Source organism: Bombus vancouverensis, chromosome 12 (genome assembly GCF_051014615.1).
Source record: "Bombus vancouverensis nearcticus chromosome 12, iyBomVanc1_principal, whole genome shotgun sequence".
In the NCBI taxonomy this organism is placed as follows: domain Eukaryota; kingdom Metazoa; phylum Arthropoda; class Insecta; order Hymenoptera; family Apidae; genus Bombus; species Bombus vancouverensis.
Genome location: NC_134922.1, coordinates 9,472,190 through 9,495,090, shown reverse-complemented (window position 1 = coordinate 9,495,090; position 22,901 = coordinate 9,472,190). Strand labels below are relative to the sequence as shown.

Below are 22,901 nucleotides of genomic sequence, written 5' to 3'. Positions count from 1 at the left end.
CAAGACGTTAGCATCGTTAACGGTGAGTTTAAAATAATATTTCTTTGTCCTTCCGCCTGTCTTTTTATATATTCGTAGATATAGATTCGTTCGGTGGTTTGTGACGAATCGCTTTATGCTTCTCGTTGCTCACAATCCAAGTGCAGCCTCGTGGGATCGGCGATTAAATCGGTGCATTGATGGGACCGTTTTCACACAGTGAAACAACTGATTCCCGATTATTGTCGTTAATGGAGAAAACGAGTAGCCAGCGAATAATTTGAGAACAGCTCGGTTTCGTTTGGTCCTCTGTCGTCGCATTAATCCGTGGAAATAATTTAAATACTGTTTTTGTGATCGGGCCCGATAATTGCGCTTTATCCTGCAAGCGGCTTCCATTCGCGTGATCCTTCGTGTCAACGATACGGTAATTTAGTCGCAGTATTTATTGGCCGACACGGTACATTGTTTCGCGATATCGCGTTTTGTAATAGCAAAGATAACTTCGTATATCGTAGGTCGCCACTCGAATCGAAACTGTGTATGTACATACTATCATTTTGAAGTACTCTTTGTTCGATTGTTGAACTCTTTGGTCGATTTGTCGTAACAGCACTTTTAGAAAACACGATTTACCTATTAAAATGCACAACAATGGAATATTTTACTCTTTGCTATATACAGTTATTCACGGAAATATTCGAATATTCATGGATTTTTAATACGAATGAATATACCTATCATGTGCGTTATACGAAACATGTCATTAGGTTCGTAATGAGATTCGATTGTCGTAAACATATTGGAAAAATTTGGAACAAATCCGACAGAGTATAGAAGCTGTCAGATATTTCAACGATATGAAGCGCCCGTAATTTTGTAATTGAAATACGTATAGATACGACGTTGTCGAAAATCTGCAATAGTCTAAATACTGTCTCTCTAATAACAACTCTTATATCGAACACGTTTAAGAGGAATTAGCTTTTGCTCCGTTGCTATTGATTCTTCAATTACAACGTTACGATATTAAAATATATGAAAACCTGCGTGTATTGAGAGAAGTCCTTGGTTGAAATGTTGATCGGCCGTATGTTCGTTAATTGGTACGAATTATGAGATACGAATATTTATTTCACGTTTCCCGACGTTCGCGATAAGCTGCAACTGCGAATTATTCGATGAAATTTCCACAAATGTAATATATAGGGTGTTTCATTAGTAACTCCATTACGACTTTTTTTTCTCTCGTAAAAGGAATGCTTAAACCTTTGTAGGAGAGCGGAGAAAAACGCGATTCGGGAATTATAAATAGAATCGCTATGTTTTTAACGAGCTAGGCAATCTAGCAAACAACGCGTACATTAAAAGCCTCAGCGAGATGCAGTAAGCTAGGATTAACTGTAAGACGCGGAAAGACAGGCGGCACAAGTAGTAACGGCCCATCTCTAGTCAGGCTCGTTTCGTAGCTGTTAGAACGCTGTATTCCACGGGTGTTACTCGATTGTCGCAAGTTATTCGCTTCCAGCCACCTTCATTGCAGCATTTTGCTCGCGGTATAACGAAGGAAAATGCTTTCTGTAAAGAAGACGAAATTTCAGTAACGCATTAAGAACTAACGTTGCGTAAATGCGACATTCCAGCTGCAACTCGCTTGTTTATCCTTTGTTCAATTAAGATAATTGAATTCTGTTTCTCGCATCAGGAATTTTAAAAATGTCCAATCGTACAGCACGCACGCACTGTGAAAAAGATATATGAAATATATCCACAGTATAATATTTTTCGTATTACTTGACAAGGAAAATTCCTATCCAGGTTTTATGTATTTTTCGCGGTGGAACCGAAGTCAGGCGGAAGCCTGTTTGTTTTATTCGTGCTAGTTAATAAGGTTTGCTCGATTTTTACATCGTTTGGTGTTTAACGAGTTAATTATGTGACGACAGAAAAAAGACGCGATATTACCAGACTTCTTCTGCTCGGTTTCTTGTCCGAGTCACGGACCGTCGTTATCGTTCACGATACTCGTGGAAGTTTACTCATCAAAGCAGTGAAAAGTTCGAAAGAAAAAGGGAATAAACAAAGGGAAAATGGATCGTCGGTAAAAGATCGAACAGGTTAAATCACGATTCACAGTCGAATAAATTTGGTGACGCTACAGGACGCGGATTCGCCTGGGACTTCCGGTTTTCCTCCGACTTCTTTCCGAACTATTCGAGTAGAAGAATCACCGTTGCCATGAGCACAATGCTGGCGAGAAACAAAGCGCGTCGTCGTGCTCAAGCAAATCTTTTCCAGCGACGAATTCTGCAAAACCGCTTCGTGACCAAGTATTTAAATGGTTTTCCTTGTTAATACTAAGTTTGTTCTACCGAGTTTCTTTTTTCCTCTGTTATTCCGGCTTATTTTACAAACGGACATGACAATTTCATATTCTCCAGACTGTTCTGTCTTTTTATCGTTTATTCGATACGAGTCGCCAGCGATCCCGAGAAAATCTTCGCTTTGCGTAAATAAAGCATAAGCGAGTAAGTATCACGGATATTAGAAGGATAAAGAGAAGAAGGGGCCACGTAACGAGTGTCCAGGTTCACGCGTTAATATCGTTTAATGAGAGCTCGCAAGTTTTTCGCGGGCAGGCGAACAGGTTATTATTTTTAACTTTTTTTTCTTTCATTATTACGTAATCTCCCTGACGACCGAACCGACCGAGGGATGGATTTCTTATTTAATAATTCTTATCACGAACGGACTAAGTCTCGTTAGAAACTTGCAGAGAAATTTTTCATCTGCGATTCAAGCTCTGTGCACGAACATTTCTACATACATACTCGTATACATATACATAGAGTGAGTCAGGGAAATCAGTGTATTTATACTCATCTAGTTTTATGTATTTGACTTATCAAGAAACGCACAGAATCTTATTCTTGCATGGTGCAAAATCAATTTGAATTTGTTCAATGTATTAACGTCTTTCTAGAACACAGTGAGAACAAAATGACTCTGACTTTGTTCGATACATTGACATCTTCGCACGAAGAATCAAGGAACGATATTCGGCACAAAATTTACAAAAAAGTGAAGTTGATCAACTAGTTGATCAACGATCACATATTATTTGTTTAAATATGTCTACATCTAAATTCAGCTAATACCTAAAAAATTCCTCAAGAGAATTACTAATAGCTCCAAGGCTATACGTAGACTTTTATGAGTGACTATATTTTATATATATACATGGGTAGGATTTGCAAGGGTGAAATTAAGGCGAAGGTTAAAAAAAGTTTGGTGAAGCTCCTCGAAACTGGCTGCCGGTCTGATGCTCCCCAGCCATGCTCCGCCCACGCCGGCGATTTCCCCTTTTTTTTTCTTTTTTTTGTTACAAATTAAGGGAGAAGCCGACGGAAGATAAAGGGCGGTTCACGAGCTGCTGAATAAAAATTGAGATTTATCGGATGAACTCTGCTCACTGGCGGAGATAGCGTCGCGGACACTGCCGCGGAATACGAAACAGGATTTCGCGAATCCTCGCTAAAGGAATATCAGGAACGCGCTGACACGTTTTGATTAACGTTAGAAAATACCGCGCGACCAACCTCCTGAGTCCAATGACACGGCCGCGATAATTTACGAACGCGACAATAAGGAAAAACTGGAAATTAATGACGGCTGGGGGTTTTCCGTGGAAAAAGTAAACTTTTCTCTCATGCAATTTTCAAAGTCTACAAACTAGTTGCCACGTAATCAGGAGTCTATTAAAAACAATCATGTCGTTAATCCGGAAAGGTCTCCTTCGTTCCATGCATTTTTAAGCGAGTTTTTGTGCCGTACGTCGCCACACTTGGAAAGTCTAATCTGTTTCTCGAGCACGTGTGAAGGAAACAAAAATAAAGGATAGGGATTATTAAATCGTAATGAAACATTCTTAAGTTCTAAATTACCTAGAGATCGTTTAAAGTCGTATACAGGGTCGTTCGTTCGAATATTATTCAATCCGTGCACAGTACATTCCGAGCTTCCATGAGTGAACTTCGGACAATTCGTGAAATATACGCGTAGAATAAATTTCACATCTCGAAAACCGCTATACGGGAAATTTTTGTGATAAAGAAATACTAGGTGGTTTAGAAAGTTGGTGGCGTGTTTGACAACTCGATGCATCTATCTTGTATTTGATGGAACTGGCGAAGTGCAAAGTTCTGCTTTTAGTTGCATACTAAAAGAGATTAAGGAGGATGGATTAATTTCATTTTTCGAGATAACGTCGACGAAAGCAGCCAAGAGATTTTAAATCATCACTTCGATTCACGGGACGCGACTTTACGCTTATTCACACTATCGTCTATTCTTTTAGCTTTGCAAAATTCTTTTAATTATACCTAGTAAATTGGACTCCGAGGATTCGAAGAGAGGTAAATAGAATCTACTTGAAGGAACTCGTTATTGAAAATGATGAGAACTTTTCGAAAAAGAACTCGCGCAGCTAGTCGATAGTTGGTAAAAGGTCATTGAAATGAATAGCATATAACTTCTCTAATGAAATTTCTTAAATTTCGCTACGAACTTCTCCAGCTAGTAATTATTTTCTAAATCGTTCCTTTTGAATTCCCCGTTCTTTTATCACTATGTCGAAGGCTCAAATCTTACATCAGACATATTAATCGTATAATAACGTAGGGTTATTCGAGTTACTTAAACTTCAACGTTTTAAAACTCAATCTTCAACTTTGTACGGGATAATTAAATTTGTTGTAAATTACGAGACATCGTTAGTCTTTAATGCAATAAAGAAAAAATGAGAAAATATCGGGTACATTATGCTCTGCAACAGCTAGTATTAAAAATGCGAAGATAATTCGAACGTGGAAGTATTATATAAGAAGTGATAAAATAAGCAACGAAATAACTTCCACAGACAAAGTAATATAACACGCGCTACTGAATTAGGATAATAGCAACTGTAAGTTGAACATGCTTTTCTTTTAATCAGTACAAGTTACATGCTCGTACGCCTACGAAAGCTTACCGGGCTTTCAATGCAAGTAGATATTGTAAGTCACTGTTCATCATGACTGGAATATTCTCTTTTCAAACATAAATCGCTTAAAAATTATCCTCTTTGACTCAAATAACCCTGCCTTATCCACTTCTTATTTGTCTCTCTATCTGACCAGGAAGCTCGACAAATATGCAATTTCCGTTCGAAAATTCGTTTGTGCAAGCGTTATTCTTGCAGTGCACGTCTGCCATCCGTTTGCATCTGCCAGACACGTTTCGGCTCGTATTAAAATACGCCTCGCACGACCTCGTTCGAGTTCGGAACACAGGCAAATGGGAGCGCAAGAAGTAAAAAAAAAAAAAAAAAAAAAAGGAAAAGAAAAAGAGGAAAAAAAATGAAAGTAAGTAGAAGTTAGGGTAAGTGGCGACAGGCCGATGGGGCAGCGGATGCGAGGCCAGAAAGGAAGCAGGGGGCAGAAGTTTCAAGTAAAAGTCGAACAGGGTCAGCGATGGAGCTCGTGAGAAACTTCGTGGGCAGGTCAAACCTGGAGATCGGTAAGACCTTTTACTCGCCGTGGAAAAATATATACTATACATGATAGGAAGGAAATACGGCTGATCAAATATGGATGTTCAAAAGTCGTATATGTTAGGTCGTGACGCTGCCATCTCGCAAGAAAAGAGAAGCCACGAGACATGACTGCGCGTATCTTTTCATCTTCCTTTCCGAACCTCGTAATTTTGCGTCCCGCGACACATCAGAAAATTTGGACGTTGCTAGATTTTATCGCTTCTAACACCCACCCGCTTGTCCTCCATGCTGGAATACTCTAGTGGATGGCCGGAAAAGCCACGATAAGACTGCTTACATTTTCCACTGGCTTCGCTATCTGTCGAGCTGGTCGTTTTAAAGGTTCCTGGTGTACCTTGTTAATTGGGCGGTTGATCTCGCCGATAATTAGGCAACTGAGAGACGAATTTAAGATCCTCCTTTTTACGTCTTTGTGCTACTCTTTTTATTCCTGGAATTTTCTTTCTAGCGCCCTTTTACTGATTTATTTATCGCTGAAGTTCCCCTTTTTTTTGACATCCCTATAGGTTTCCCGTTTTTATTCCTACCAACTTCTTTCCTTCTGCCCCCGCCCTCCCACCATGTCATTTTTCCATTGCCGCAGTTTTCTTCTTCCTTGATGCCTTTACTTCATCTTTTTATTATTACGTTTCCTTTTTTATTGTTCTTACACTCTACTTTATATTGCTAGAATTCTTTTCTTACGTCCTTACACTACATTCTTTTTACTCCTGCAATTATTCTTAACGTCCTCGCACTGCTTTCTTGTTCCGCCAGAATATTTCTTTTTAACGCCCCCGCGTTATGCCACTTTACTCTTGAATTTTTAATTTCTATTCTCCTCTCACCGTTGGAAATCGCTGTTGTCTTAAAAAGACTCTCTTTGTTCCCCATGATAGAATTGCTTCCTTCAATGTGGACATTTTTCCAGTCCCAATTTCACGATATATGTATTGTACTCTAGAAAGGTATTGTCGAAGAGAAACTGGAGGAGTGATGGATTATTTCCAGCGCTGATCCGGGATAGACATTGTCCACGGTTGTCAAGCCAGAAAAGGGTAGGTCGAGAAACGCCGACAGTATTCGTGTAGTTGGTACGAATGATTTTCGGGAATGTGACCAATGGTGACCACTGGCTGACCGTAGGTGCACGAAAAGTACTTGGGTCAAGAGGTTGTTGATCGTCTAAAGCAGGTTCAGATGGAAACTCATTGCATGACAGATTATTTCCTACCATCGACCTGGCACGGACATTGTCCACAAAAGTAGTACGAACTGGGAGAATATCCCCAGAGACGTCGACAGTAGTCAACTAGTCATTAAGAAGCGTTTTGGCGAAACTGGCCACAAGTGACCGCAGGTTAACCATAAACCGGATAATCGGCCGGAGGCTAGTTGATAGCGCATAGTGGTTTGGGATGCTATGATAAAAGAAAAATGAAAAAAACAAGAATTGGATTCGAAAGATTCTTAAAAAATTCACGATCGATTGTTTCATGAATTTTAATGTATTTGCGCTTAACGTAGAATGACAGTTTCATTTTTTTAAATGAGATGTTTTTCTATAAATAAGTAATGGCCTTGATCTAGTGATATATCTCGCGTTGATATATTTATTTTTACTCTTTTATATTTTTATATGCTTTCGACTTTTATTGTTACGATAAGCAGAATGGTCGTGTTATTTTCACGCTTTAGTCGATTATTTTAATAATAATGCAATTCTTAATGATTATCAATTTATACATGTACTTGCAGCAGGCGCTAGTTATCGCATATGTTGCAGCATCTGATGTCTTCAGTATCAAAATAACTCACGAAATAACAAATATTTTATTTCAACTGCAACTGAAACGTGATGTCTGGTGTTTTAGTGCAATTACTTAATCCTTTGATTTAGGATCTCGCTAAATCAGGAAAGTTATTGTACACGTATCTGTACTCTCTCATAATTTATCGCAAAATTTGTTTTAATCCGATTAAAGTAAACTTTTTCGCGCGAGAAGTGAAGTGCGTGAGAAAAATCCGTCGCATTTCCAGAATCAGCCAATTGTAATTCAATGTTTCTGTAAAGTTCGTTCGTTATCTCGTTTATATATGCTGGAAATTCATTCGACTAAGCCCATTATATAGTTTCCTGGTCCCTACGCATGTCAAATTCGTTTAAAATTCATGGGACGAAGGAAAATACATATTCCTGGGTCTGTACTACGGAATTAGAATTAAGTTTCTTTCCTTAATCTACCCATCTACTAAAAATTCCATTTTTCAAACATTTCCAGATTATTATCTTTATCACATTAAAATTTACCCTTCTCCGCGAGGCATTCTAAAACCTCCAAATGAATAATTTCACTCCCATCGTGTATTATCCCTGCAGTTGAAGACTGTCTCGAGGATTCCTTCGCGTAGATTTCGCCTCTTTCGTAAGAAGATTACCGATTTCATTATTCTTCTTATTCTGAAAAGTAGCGAAGACGATAGTTAGATAAAATATATCGACGCAACGCGATGTGCCTGCGCTCGCAGCCTCCTCCAGGAGACGCCGAGCCGTTAGACGTCAATGCGGCAAGCGGCCATACGTTCGTAATATAAATAAGGGGGTGTCCGGACGCGAAGAAATGTGAGCATCTTATTGGCAATAACACCGCGAACGTATTTCCAAACGTCGAGGGTTGAGCGTGGGAATCGAAGAAGGAGGGATTAACAGGCCCGAAGTCACGAACACGCGTTACAATGCCGTGATTTCCGGGGACGAAACCTACTTCCAGTTTAACACGATTGCGCAAAATCAATTACCACGAGCTCCCATAATATACGAGCAAAGTTCCCGGACCAAAAGTGTTCTCCCACTCGACGTCTACCACCGAACTTGTCTCTCACCCTCTATTCTACAATTCTGCCCCCCTGCCACCTATTTGCCGCTTTAACTCGCGAAATTATAGCGGTTCGGCTGCGAATTCGGGCCGCGTTCAAGCCCGCCACGAAACAACCCTGGAAATGGCTGTCGTGTAAATGTGCGCGAATAATCTGTAACTTCAGCCAGTGTGTGTCTCCCTTTCATCCCTCTCTGTCTTCTCCCATACCCCCCCCTCCCTCCCTCCTGTTATCGTTGAACGCCACAGTCGCCATTTCCACGTACGAGGACGGTCTCTTTATCAGGCCGCCGATTGCACGTGAAAGCATCGGCCAAAGTCGCTTCCTGTTCACAGACGGGGATATACGTCGCCGTTGAAAGACCTTTAGACCGGTCGTGTTTCCTTTCAAGTTTCCTCTTTTAATTTTCAACAGTGCTCTTGGGTAGTTCTCTCTTAAATCCAACGGTGTTCTTGATAAAAGATTGCCGACACTCTAATCTCGCGCTAGTAATACGATCGAAAGGATTGTCACGATTTCGGGAAATACGTACTGGCATGTAAAAGGATAAAGGAAAGGTATGCAGTTTATAACGTATCTCGTTGGATACCGGTATCTCGATTGTTTTCTCAGATACAGGGGATTTTAACGTTCGCAACGTGAGCGCTGATGAATGGCAGCCGGATTCCCAGAAATATGACGACCTACATTTTTTCCTGCAAATGCGTACGCGCAGTAGCGATAGCAGAAAAAAATCCAGCTGACTCAGCGTCTGGCACTGACCACGGTGCAGACGACCAGCTCGGGGTCAGTTTAATACAGTCTGTGGTTGAGAGATCGAGTCGCTAATAGAGACAAAGGGAACGTTAAAAGTGAAGCTTTTTAAGCGTTAAAAGTCACTTAATGGGAGAATAATTCGGGGAAAATTTCTCGCCTCATTGAACCTCGATCAATTGATACTTTCGACGATCCTCTAACAAAACTAATTCACGGTCCTGTTAAAATACCAGAGCACTCTTCCGGAAGGGGAATCCGAAGGAAAGTCACGTTCCCATGGAATATTCTAGCATGTCGTTCGAGACGATTTCGTGTACCATTAGGATAGCCAAGATTCTTACATGACGTTATACGGAAACTGAAACGATCGGTAGCTCGTCCCAAACGAGGTGTATAACCAAACCGACACCCTCGATTCCAGCACGAAGTAGTTTAACGAGAACCAACCTCCGTTTAATTAATCCGAGAAATTGGATTAACGGCACCGCCGGCACGGCCACTTTGGTCGATGTCGGCTGGAACACGGCAGAACTGCCACCGGTTATCGGAAAAATAATAAAAATCTTCCTTTCTCGAACGATGAGGGTTGCCTCGTGACGCAACCACCACTTCCTCGACACTTTCTGTTCCCATAACCGCATATAGAACGTAGCCATCGTATACGATATCGTTCAAGAGTGTTTGCTTATTCTATACGTACGAGCACTTGTTTATTTCATTTTTCGCAAGATCCGTTTTAATTGCCTGTACGATTAATAATAAAGCAAACTGCGCTACTATACTGCAATAATGTAATAAACGAGGCTATCGCGATTATATTGTTAAAGTTGGAAGCAAATTTGAAAGTGTTAATAGTACTTAGAAGATATTTAACGCGGAGATTATAAAATTATTTACATAATTAATGGAAGGGCTGAAAATTCTAATGGCATAAGTAAGTTTACTGCTGTTTTCCTCGAAACAGTGTTCTGAATTTATCGTTATAAGAAATTCATTATATCTTTTTTGAGTCACGGAAACGTATTAACGCGGGGCATGAAGTTATAACATAATTAATTATGAAACTAGAGGGAGATATTCTTAAGGATTGCAATAAATCGAAATTCTCCAAATTTTGATTTATGTATTAGCCTTGATGAAGCACTATATTTTAATTAACTGTATCGTCTTTATCTCTGAATATTTAGAATTACTATTTGTGCAGCGCGTAATACATAATGACATATATCATTGTCATGCCTTTTAATACGTAGTTTAACTTTATAGTTTGATGATTGCATAGTAAATGTAGCTTCAAATTATTATTAATCTATCATTAATTTGTACAATTCGACGAATTTCACATAATCAAAATCGACACAGTGCTCGGACAATTAACATCCATGCGGTTCACGCTTATGAACGGTAGCGTACATTCGAAGGATCCTCGTATGTTTCGTTAGAGAGGATTTTTCCTCGATGCATCGACAGCTCTCGCAGGATTATGGAAGGTTGAAAAGAGAGAGAGAAAGAGAGAGAGAGAGACAAGAAATCGATTCTCTCAGAAAAATAATCTTCGCGAAGAATAGATGCCCGCTGTTCTTCTGACCGATTTTCTTCTTTCACGAGCTTCCCGGTGATCCGTAATTTTCGAACGGCGTATTCGCCGGATGGGAGCTCGGTTTATTCGACCAGAACTGATCGGTAATTTCGTAGCGGCAGTTTATCGCGTTGCTTTACGAAATACCATTCAACGATATTTCATTGTGTTCTCTCAAAAGCTGGCGTGGAAAAATTTATGTCAACTGGCCCCAGCAATTCAGTACGGTTAACTTAAATAATCCTATCGTATTTCCCAATCCAATAATCGCTACAAAGTTAAACACTTTGTTCGTCAAACAAATGGGACATTTTTTCAAATTTCTGACTCGAGTTTCCCGCTGACCTACAATTTTCCAACTATTCGGACGCATTCGTACAATAGGGTAGAAGCTCATCAAACAACGATTCAATCTTCAGTAATGAGTAATTTCCTCGAATCCCTTTACGAAATACCATTCAACGATATTTCATTGGTGCTCTTTCAAAGGACAGAGATAGAGATAGATAGAGAGAGAGAGAGAGAGAGAGATGAAAAATTCCGTCAGCTAGCCGCGAATTTCGTAGGTTAAGTACTCGACTAAGTATTCCAATATTAGTAGTAGCGCAAGTTAAACGCTTTACCCATCAAATTAACAGTAAATTCCTTCGAAAGTGATTTATACCCTGGGACGACTATCGCCTGGGTGCTAACAGCAGGGAGGGAAACTGTTCGACCCCTTTCATTCCTTGAAGCGATGACAAAAAGGTGACCGTCCGATGTGGCAAGTCGATTATCAAGAGACTTTAACAGCGAGGGTGGCTCGATGGGATCGGGTTAAATCAAACGTATGGTAAGAAGCGAAGTCCGTGGGCAAGCGAAGCGATGGATCGATTCTCTTGTTCGTGGCCGATAATTCGACCAGGATGGGTAGCGAACCGAAGGGAGAAAGATGAGAATAGTCGGATAATTCGAAGGTAGAGGCATTATTCGGTGCATTTTATCGGTGATTCTTTTCTTTCTCTTTTTTCCCCCATTTGATGGTATTTAGAGCGGAGTTGTCTGGTGAAAAGTCTTTATTTAAACACGAGCACTCGATTCTACTTTGGCTCTTCGAGAGGAAATCGAAGCAGATACAGAGGTGCGGGACACAGGAAACAGAGAGGTACAAAGGGACCGATTACCAGGACCGTGATGCTTTTACCAAGGAAACAACCCACGGACTGTGTGTGTTCCCCTCTACAACGATTCCGCGGGTCGAGAATTCGTCCATTCGATGTTGGCGAATCAATTAGACACGTAGCAATACGATACGCGCATAAAAAAAAACGGTACAATCCAACTGAAGAAATAACGTTCGATACAAAAGGACTGGCGTATTTCTTCTCGTTGAATTTATACTTGTCGAACCGGGGGCTGAATGCGAAACGAACCACCAGTGGCTCGACAATCCACGCAGTGGGGAGAACGGAAGTAACAATAATAACGCCGGTGAATAGAGGCAAACTCAACGGCGGAACTGCTATAAATCTATGTTTGTTAAGGTAACAGAATCTCTTCTGGTGTATCTTGCGATGCGTGAATAGAACCTGTAAAGGCGAGTGAAAAATTGTAGCAAAATGAATAATAGAGCGGGAAACATGATTTATATGGAGGCAGGCGTAAACGTTCGCAATTAAAGCCTTAAAAATTTACCGAGTGTTGTTGAAATGAGAAAGAGTAGGGAAATGGACGGTTGTTTTGAAGAGGTTGCGGTATTTTCAGCGCTTGGTTATTGTTACGCACAGTCTTCCGTCCCAATTTTATGTCGAATATGCACAAAATTGAGGTATACATATATATATATATAAATATATTGGAGGAGCAGGGTTAATAAAATATTTCTTCCATGACAAAAAACTGAATAGCTGAAAAGTTTGTAAAGTCTATTCGAAAGAATTTATTGCTAAGAGAACAAATTCTTCAGAGAAACGACGAATTATATTCAGTTGAAATGATATATTATTTAAATGTATAAAAAGAAGAAAAAAAAGGTGCATATATTATCCAAAGGTAGGATAATCGTAAAGATACAATATATTCAAATTTTTCCTGCATTTCGAACGTCCCGAACAACCCAACAATGAATATCACAATAGAAAAGGAATTGTAAAAATTGAGACTGAGAAAAGGAGAAAAATGTACGGAGTCTGTGCAAAAAAGTTTCATTTCCTGTCCCGTATTCAGTTTCACTGTAGTGTATGCCGATGATGGGAATTGATTAAACGAACGTCGAATCGGCTTGCGGAACGCGAAAAAGATCATTTAAGAGGAAGCTATGCAGGGAATAGTCGGAGCGGAGGCTGATACGATTGAAGTTCACGACGTGCCTCCTCCACTCTCGATCACGGCAGAAATACTGTTTTCTTCCCTTTATCAGCGTGAAAAGGTGAAAACGCCGACGTGGGAAAGCGTCAGAAAGTTTAACGATACAGAAAGCTACGCGATCAAGAACAGATATAGGTACTTTTATCATTGTTGGAAAAGCGTGGTAAGCATTTCTCATTTCTAGGATCTCGCAGACAAGGGAGAACCGCGAATGGTCTGGCTCCAATTTCGACAAAGCTTTGCAGCCCTCAAGTACAGCCAAAAATAGTAGATACATTTTTTTTTTTTAGCTGCTGTAACTCAAATTTAAGAGGTGAAATCACACTCTAAAGTTCCGCCCCTTAAGAGCTAACTCGGGAATTTTTGACCAAAATTGGATGCTTTTTTAACTCGCCTCCACCCAGACTTTCAGTCAAACTTTTATGGTTAAAGTCCGAGTGGCTGTTTGGGTGAAAGTGTTAAAATCTTTTTCCATCTGTAACTGTTTCCGAGTCAGATCTTAAGAGGTCGAGCTCTCGAAGGTAATTCAACTCTTGAACTTGAGTTACAGCAACTAAAAAAAGAAAATACGTACTTAGCATCTTTTGTTGTTTTTTAATTCTACAAAGTTTCATTCAATATGGGGCCGGACCATTCGTGACAGTTTCTTGTGTGTCAGCCATTCTCCTACTTAAATATGCAAAGTTTGCGATTCGAACGAGAGCTTTCCCGCTTTCTTTCTACTCGTTATTTGAAAAACGTGGTTCTTATCCGTAAAACGTGTTCAACCCTTACGATCGCGCGATTCTGAAACTCTCGCACCTTCGTCTTAATCACGTGGATGATTAAATTCTCCGTTCTATTAACTGCGTCTCGTATGTGGACTTTAGAGTCGTCTTCGTGCTGCGAGCGTGGGATCAGTCTTTTCAGTAATATTTTTCAGTGGAATTTGATTGCATTTATCTGATAGAGTTAAGTTTCGCCAGGGGTTCAATTGATTTCGAGACCTAACGGAAGGTGATAAGTGTCGACGAAAGGATGGCCAGAGAATAGGTTAATCGTGGATTCCATCGAAATCGTTGGCTCGCTATAGATACGTATTTTTTTTTAATTTTTATTCCAACGAAAAGCTGATGCCAACAGGCTGAAGCGAAACAAATACTCGACCGCGGTTCCGAGTACGAATAGAAGAATAGCTGGTATTTTTCGATCGAGTATTCCTCCCAAATTCGCGGGAGAATAAGACTGAATGTAAAATACGGAATTGGTCTCGTACCGAGTAAAAATAGCGAAAGTTCGGCAGACGATAATTTAAATGGAGGAACGAAAATGCGAGAAAGAAAAGAATCATTGAAAAGAAATTCGATGGGATTCGAGTCCAAAGTAATACTTCGATTCGTTTCATTTCGATGGGAAGGGTGACTGAGAAGGAGAAAGAGCGAGGAGGAGGCTAGGAGGAGGCATACGTTCTACCCTTATTTTTTCCCCTTATCCTCACGAACGTCTCTGACTACTGACGGGTTCTTTCGACCCTAGTCATTAAAAAAAAAAAAAGGAAAAAATGTGGGAGGGACAGAAAGAGTGTAGGGTACGAAAGGAAGAAACGAAGGGATGGAAGATAGGTCAATTGCAGGCTCGACAAACGGCAAGGAAATGATGCACCATCTGCGGAACGAGCACGGACGACCAGTGCATTCGTATCTTGGATTCCTTTTAATTACTGCCACGCCAGATATTTGTATTTCTCGGAACGTTCCTCTTTGTTTGTGCGTGTAAGAACGAGGCTCCGAAGGAGGGTTCGAACAATGAGAAATCGCGACGAGGATAAACCTCGGGAAAAAATTGCAAGCAGCGGAGGAGCTTTTTCCTTTTGAATTTCGTTCGCGCCAACGCTCGATGTACCGTTCTCCAAGCGTTCGATCGCGAAACCTACAATTTCTCGTTTCTTTCGCTCTGAATCTCATTTAAAACTCCGCCTCACGGTGGAAACGTATATCAAGTTGTGCTCGCTCCAACTTCCTCTGTTTTTTTTACTCCATCTCTTTTTCGGCCTGCCCCCTTTCTCTCCGCGTCTCCGCCCTCGGCTTGGGAACGAACGTTAGACTCGACGGAACTAATTACCGGCACGTCTCACACGAAGCTGCGAAGTCAATTTCAGCTTACACGTAACGTTTACTTTTATCGAACGCGCCGGGCGCGCGCGGCTTAGGAATTTTTTTTTTTACAGAGAAATGAAACAGCAGCAGGCAAACCGGGCTGCGTTGGTTATCCGCGCGAAAACTTAATCGACTTTGACTACTGGCCTGGGTACCGTGCGCTCTTAAATGCGAAAGCTATAAAGGCTGTTTCAACGGATAGGTTTTCATACAACGTTGGACTCGCGATCGTTCCCGCCCCGCTATAAATTATAAAAATTCGAGCGTCGCGCGCACTTCGAAGTAGAATGATAACCTACATGGTCAGACGCGGCCGGTCGAACCGCTTCGTCGGTGACTCTTCAGAATTCCCCGTTATTTCCCTTGCCATCGAATTATTAAACATGTTGTTTGAATAAATTTCCCTTCGCAAACTGTCGTAGACATAAGAGCAAGTTTGAATGTAAACATATTACATTTCTGCCTAGTATCTCACGTTGAAAAAACATTCCTTGGTTTGGATAGACGAATTTTACGAGTATATAGGACAGGGTCCCAGGGCGATCAAAAATTTCACGTTCCATTAAAAGGGCAAGAAATTCATGGGCTATGCGAGTAACGGTTACCGTTAAATAAAATATGTTCCCTGGCCTGATACGAGGGGGTTCGGCCTGGCATCAAGTGGTTCGACCTGTCACGGAATACATCTTCACCGCGTAGGCCTCTCAAGAGGAAAGTAGGATGGTTTCTCGGGAAAGGTCCTTTCTGCTGAAAACGCGAAAACTTTTCCGGGATAGGTTGTCCGTGCGCGGAAGCATCTGGAACGCAGATTTATTTCTCATACGAGGGATGATATACAGAGCGAACCGCGCCAGTGTCACCAAATTTCGTTCGTTGCCGGTGTTTGCGAAATATTCGTTCGAATGAAAGTTTCGCTATTTTTCAAGGAAATAATCCACGAAGATCTCGATTCTTTCCAGCTTTATCCGCCGTAGGAGAATTTTTATCGTATTCCTTAATGGAACTCGAGCAACTTTTCCAACATAACTTTCGATAAATACGTTTGTATTGTGCGACATTCTGTGAGATTGTGACTTGGCAGATAGACTTTCACGATAAGTAATTTTGATAAAAGCAGTTACAGAATTTCCTATTTGATTTATGATATGTGTTCCGCTAATGTAAAAAAGTTTCAGGATTTTGCAGGAAAATACACTTGGAAACGTTACCGCGGCAGTCTGTACGCATTCTGTGAAACAAAACTTTCGGGCTAAAGCCGCAAACGTGAGTTACGTCCCGGAATCCTCCGCAGGCCGCGTTTCTACGGATCTCGCGAAAAGTAATGAAACTTTTTACGCGCTTATAAGCTTCTTATGAATGTTTTACTATCTGCACCAACACCTAAGAATGTTCACTCTTCTAAACACATCTCTGTTGGCAAGAAATCTTAATAGTTGTAACGACCTTTGATACATAAAAGATAGACAACGTATTTTGTATTGGAAACGTATCTTTTATTGTTGATACCTTTAGTGCGCAAAAATCGATTGCATCGAGAATTTAATTTATAAACTTTCTTCAAAGAGTTTGCGTCCGAGTTCCCCACGTAATATATTTTACTTCGTCATCCGTGTTGAAATGATTCCCATATCTCTCTTCATCCGAGCGAACATGAAAATCGCGTGGTAATAAATCCCACAAAAATCTACGTAACGGAATTTGCCCACAAAAGTCGTATAACAGCATGTATCTAGAACCTGTCATACGATGCTCTATGTTGAACATGTTGCAACATATGATTGATGCAATCGACTTTACGTTCACTACCGAACAATACGAGTACATCTATACAGCAACTCCAGCACCAGTTATAACTGTTGGAACACCTACTCATCGCATTCATTGCAGAACTCCAACAAGTTTTACTTTCACATTACTTTGATATTTTACGTTACAAGATGAGAATCTTCTCTTCATGATGAGAATGAAATAACAGATTTGCGATGAAGTAAACGAAAAGGACTTAATTTAATTTGTGCTAAATATCAATAAGTATTCCAATACTTGCGAGTTTTAGGATAGAAGTCATTTAGTGTTCGACCTATTACATCTATATACTTACCTGTGGCAATTAGCTATCTCTTTCAGAAGAAAAGTTAGAGATAGGCTATCAGCCGATCTACGTATATCCAGGCAAGATTACATAGGCAAAAAATCCTGTTACCACTAAATCCTTACTGTAGCCACTTCCATAAGAACCACCCATCTCTGACTCTCTAATCCTCAGGTATAATATAACGTCCGCCGAAAATAGAACGCAGGAGGGTAATTTTAATAATAGCCAAGGCTAGAGAGACAAAGTGTCTTCGTCGTTTTAATCTCCGCAAGAAACGACTGCTAATACCGTGGCCCTGTTTGATCGCGTGGGACGTACTCTCGTATTCCTTGTTTTAACACCGCAGCCGCGAGCCTTCCCTCTGACCGCGAGCAAATATGTATAGGCCCGCGGAGGTGCATATATGTAGGTATACGCGTGCTCGTGCGCGAGATAACACAAACGCAGAGAGAAACAGAAGGAGAGAGGGAGAGAGTGAGAGGAGACCAGCGGCGATGTGCACAAGGACGATCTACCTCGAGCCTCGCCGAAATCGTAGGCGGGTTTACGAAAGTAGGCTGGGAGGCTTAAACGTGGCTCAGGCAACTGTAGCAACCGCTGGAATCGTGTGTGGCTTCGTGGAAAGTAGGATGTGAAGGTTTAACGCGGCGCGACGGGGTTGCGGAAACACACAGAAGAGAGGGTTGCTTGATGCTTTAGGGGGGAAGCTGAAAGGGGGTAATCCGGCCCACGGACCGGCGGGGGAGTTTTCTAATTTGAATGTTTGATGTCGGATCGCCTTTTGTTTCCCGCCTGGGCCACGGCGGCAGCGAGAAGAAATAAGAGCAGTTACATCTCCTGTTCCCCTCCTTTCCCACCGCAGCCTACCACCCCCTCTCCAACCCGTGGCTTTCCTTTCTACCTTATCCATTGTTTCCCACCTGATAGTCTCTGCTACCATTTCTGACCTCCTCCCACTACTTCGCTAGTGATGGAACGAACCGCGTCGCGAGACATTCGCTAACCTTCGAGGAAATTACGATACACGCTTGCGGGTTAATTGGTGGGCCAAGATTAGCGAAGACAGTGAAGAAACGTCTCGTGAAAATGGCGATGTTTATTTATAAGGGACACCGATACGTTGCGTGTTATATAAAACATTTTAACATTTAGTGGCGCTATGACGAGGCAAGAGTCCTGATTGTATTGGTAAAATTTCAAACCAATTTGATAACGCGAGAGATATTTACCGCAAGTGTACATTTAGTAAAAAATTATTTAGAAATGCTCCCGTTGAATATTTAGCCTTGTAATGACAAGGATAATTAACACTATGATTTTCGTGATATATGTACTTGTACTAAATGTCTTGTAGTTCATGCGTATATTTTCAAGTTTGTCAACTTCAAACTTCATCGACGTAATCACGATAGTTGACTATTCGAGTCTCGTTTCATAATATATTCACAAAGGGTGCCTGTAAGTATTCGAATAATTTCGCGAACAATTGTACGCATTGGAAACCTTCTTCGTTGCTGTAGCTTTGGATTTTAATTGAACGGAGGATATAGTTTCACCATATACTCTGTCCCGTCACTATCATTGGTTCTTTTACCACCACTCGACACCACCTTTCTCTCCCTTCCCTCGTGGTTTCTTAGCCGCATCTAGATTTCATTTTAGCCCCTTCCAGGCTCCGTGAGAGCTACAGGGAGCCAGTTCAACCAAAGGAGAACATTGAACGAAAATTACGACATACCGATAGTCTGGTTCCTCGCAGCGGTTTCTACTTTCGTATCTGCTTTTGCTTCTTAAGAACCGCCAGTGATCCCGAATTTCCCTGAATTTCTCGTTTAATGGATTCTCAGGGCGACGTGCATTTTTATCTTCGCGCCACGGGCCACGATAAAGCCAATTAACTTCGTGTAAATGCTAATACGGTACAACGGTCGGGGCCATTGTAACTGGATACTGTAACCACGGTCATTATGAACGCTTCTTAAAACGTCGTAAAGGTTACTTTGCGACCTCTATCTTGTCCCACGTCCTCCACTTAGCCGATCTTCACCCTCTCTCTCTCTCTCTCTTCCGTTGGATTTCGTTTCGCACGTACGAGCTCTTGCGTAAAATCCGCGACACGTAGTCCGCGAGTAGCGGACGAGCCCGTAGTCCTTCTTCTCTCCGCCATTTAAATGCTAATGTCAACTTGTTCGAGCGCTTACGAGTTCGCGAACGCGTACGACTAAGTTAAAGCAATCGAAAAATTTGTCTCGACGATGTAACGGGAACATGTTCTAACCGATCTCGCGAAGGACAGCCGAGTTGCTTCGCGTATTTCTTTTTCTTAACACGATTCCGTGGAAAGGTGGGAGGGGAGGGGGCAGGGACAGGATACAACGAAGAAGTAGGAAGGCAGGTTTTTCCACGTTCGACTCGCGATTCGTCTTACAGAAATGTGCACTTTAGAACGTTGATAAAAAGCGAGTCGTATCCCGAGTCCCTCTCCTTCTATCTCTCGTCGTGTACCATTTGAAACCTACTCCTGTCGTCTTCAAACCTTTTTGCTTCTTTACTTCTGTTCGCGACACTTCTCTCCATTTCGTATCGGATCTTCTGTCTGGATTTCGATGTCGACGTCCAGAGGTACACAGCTTCGTCCCCTGGACTCTTCCATATAAATGGTAATGTTACACATCCGGCTGCTCGATGAAAAATAAAAGAAAGTGAAATCTTATCGAAGGAACAAAGCCACGAGCTATCCGCAAATTTCTAGCCACGACGGTGTCCGTAAAATAACGTAAAGGAGAAACGACTTTCTTTCGAACCTGTTCCCTCCGTTCTGACGGGAGCTGCTGCACCGTTTATATCGTATAAATAATGTAATAACATTTCGAGAACCCTGTCGAACCACAATATTAATGCGTTTCCGTCGTTGAATTGAAAGGTAGACGAATAGGTTCCTCGCCTAGGATCCACCGGGTTATCGAAGAAACTTGTCGCTCCTCTCGTACAGGTGTAAGAGGAGGTCCCTGAGTAGGATTTACTTTTATTCTCCGATATATCTTTATCTCGTACACGCTTCTCCTATCTTCCTATTCAATTCCTATTTTTCCGGAAGTTTTCCCGCCGCACTGATAAAACCCGAGTGGGTTTCGTTATCTCGATCCAACCATTGAGATTGTTTCTTTTTTCGCGAATCTTCTTGTAGAAATTGGTTTCTCCTGTGTAAAAAAACATCGATCGATGTCGTAAGATATATTACTTTATTCGGGCGAACGAAAAAGAGAAAGAAAATTAAAGTGAGTCGAACGATTCACTTTAACGATCATCGTTGCATAATTGGTCTGCGCGGCTATTTGAAGGAACGACGCATCGTTGCAGGGTGCGCAGGAAGGCCGAGTTGACGGTGTGTGTTGTCGCACATTCAAACACGGCCAAGTTTGTCGGGAGACGAAAAGAATTTTCAGCCGACAAGTTTCACCAAGAAATTCTCGTTAAGCACGAACCTAGCTCCGGCTTGGGGAGAATGCGCGGCATTGGTAGGTCCAGTGCCAACCGCATGTTGGATTTCGCGCCAAATGCGGTAGCCAAGGGAATGTACACGCTCGAATGATTCCTTATCGTGGATTCAGAGAGAAGCCAAGAGGGCTGAGAGCTCGAGTGGAACGAAAATTGCGAAGAAGTAGCGCGACGGTGGCGAGGGGAGGGCCAAAAAATTCATCGAATTTCCCTGGGGGATTCGTTGAACCAGTTTGGCAAATGGGCTTCATCTCAATTTTCGGTTCGAAGAATTTCTCTCGCTTAGTGAAACGATTCTGCAAATGAAATTCACTCGGTTAAGATCGAACGGGACTTGTCGGATCCGATCGTTTCTTCCTCTATCTTTCGATTAGCCTTTGGAAACTTCTGAGTCGTACTCCGTATGATTCTGCCCCCGCCCCCTCCCTACCTGGGTTTTAAGAGAAGACCACTTTGCGGATATACAGGATGAGGAGAAATAAAGGAAAGTTCTTTAATGAAACTATCTTTCTACCAGACTAAGCGAGTGCTCTTAAGCGAGTACGTATCTAGAAGTTACAAGTTCGGTTGGCCAGTTACTCACTTGGAATATCCCAAACGCTGTGCCGAGGTGTTCATTTGTCCGTACGACCGTCGTCACGATCATTACTCTCTCCAGGCTCCCTCTTTCTCTCTTCTTCCGTTCCCTCTCCCCGAGCACGCTATATCTTTCCCTTTGTTCCTCTCCCTGTCTTTCTGTCTGTCCGCTAATCTCTTTACTCTTTTGGCCACAAACGCCGTGTACCAGCCACTTGGAAGCAGCGACAGCAAAGAACCGCGCGGGACAGCGTATCACAGCAACGGTCTATGCGTTGTACATCTTCCGCGTACACGGCACACACAAGCGCGACTGGTCGGTGCACCACAAATCGGAACCAGCAGCAGCATCCGCGTGTAAACGTTACAGACGATATTCAGACGGCTGGGCAACCGCGTTCAGTCGACCTGATTGAGAGACGAGTACCCATGACTTTCACGAATGTCGTCGTCGATCGATTCTCGACCAATGACGATCAATTTCGTGCAACTGTTTCAACGCCATGATCACTGGAATCGCGTCTTTTAAACCGACTCGGTGGTAGTTCCATCTTCTTTAGACAAACGCGAATGAAATCGAGCCGAGCTGGCAATCAGTCGCTGCTGGGTCGCAGGTGATACCAAGTTTCGAAACGGATTCTCGATAATTCCGTTTGTTTATCGAATGTCCTTTATCCCTTCCAGTAGGAATTTGACGATTCGCGAATACAAAGTTTCGATTGATTGGCGTGGAATTGAACCGCAGACGAGACGTCGGTTTCGAGCGACAAACTACGCGCACGGTGGAAAAGTGAGTGCGTCCCAAAAAGCACGGTACGGGCGCTTTTCGTTGGAAGCACACTGGTGTGCGTCCGCACAGACACGCAACCGCGAACTACGCGCCCTCGACTGGAGGCGCCTGCGGTCCAGGCTGCCACGCAGTATACTGAGCCGTGCCGGCTGCCCGGGAGAATCCGTGGGCGAACGAAGCTCCCCGAAAATTTGCGAAGATCCTCGATTCGATACGCTCTCTTCGGGGTCGTGCACGAGTCGCGAAGAGATGCTGGATTGGAAGAGACGAACCGTCAGGCGACAGTCACTGTTTCCGATACTTCGTTGGATATCACGAAAGCGGACAGACGAAAATATCTCTTTTTCTTCTCTTACCATCTAATAGCGTCGCGCGATTCCATTAAGACGATCGATCAACTTTGTCGGATTAGTCTCTTTACGACGTGGCACATCGATAGCGTGTTGCTTTTACGGTTTGGCCCCATTGTTCCCATCGTGTCTCGGTTTCTTTAGGTCCTAAAGAATTGATACTGACACGGTGTCGCGGAACGTGCTGATTCACTGCTTGCGTTTCCGTAGTTGTCTTCATTTTTCGCGTGACATTCTCGAGCGCAAACTCGCCCGTTCCATTCCATTTCATTCCGTGCTGACAGGTGTTCGCGCTGTCTCATGTGTCCAAAATAATTGTCTTCGTTTGTCACACGACATTCGTAAATA

General features: G+C 42.2%; 1 protein-coding gene across 1 annotated transcript in view; it reads right to left on the bottom strand.

Annotated features, from left to right (window-relative positions):
- LOC117155251 (uncharacterized) overlaps window positions 1–22,317 on the bottom strand; it is a 52,288-nt gene extending 29,971 nt beyond the window's left edge. Inside the window, exon 1 of the mRNA XM_033331041.2 lies at window positions 21,421–22,317. The gene's annotated coding sequence lies outside the window, so the exon portion shown is untranslated. The remainder of the gene's footprint in view (window positions 1–21,420) is intronic.
- Between the last annotated feature and the right edge of the window lie 584 nt (window positions 22,318–22,901).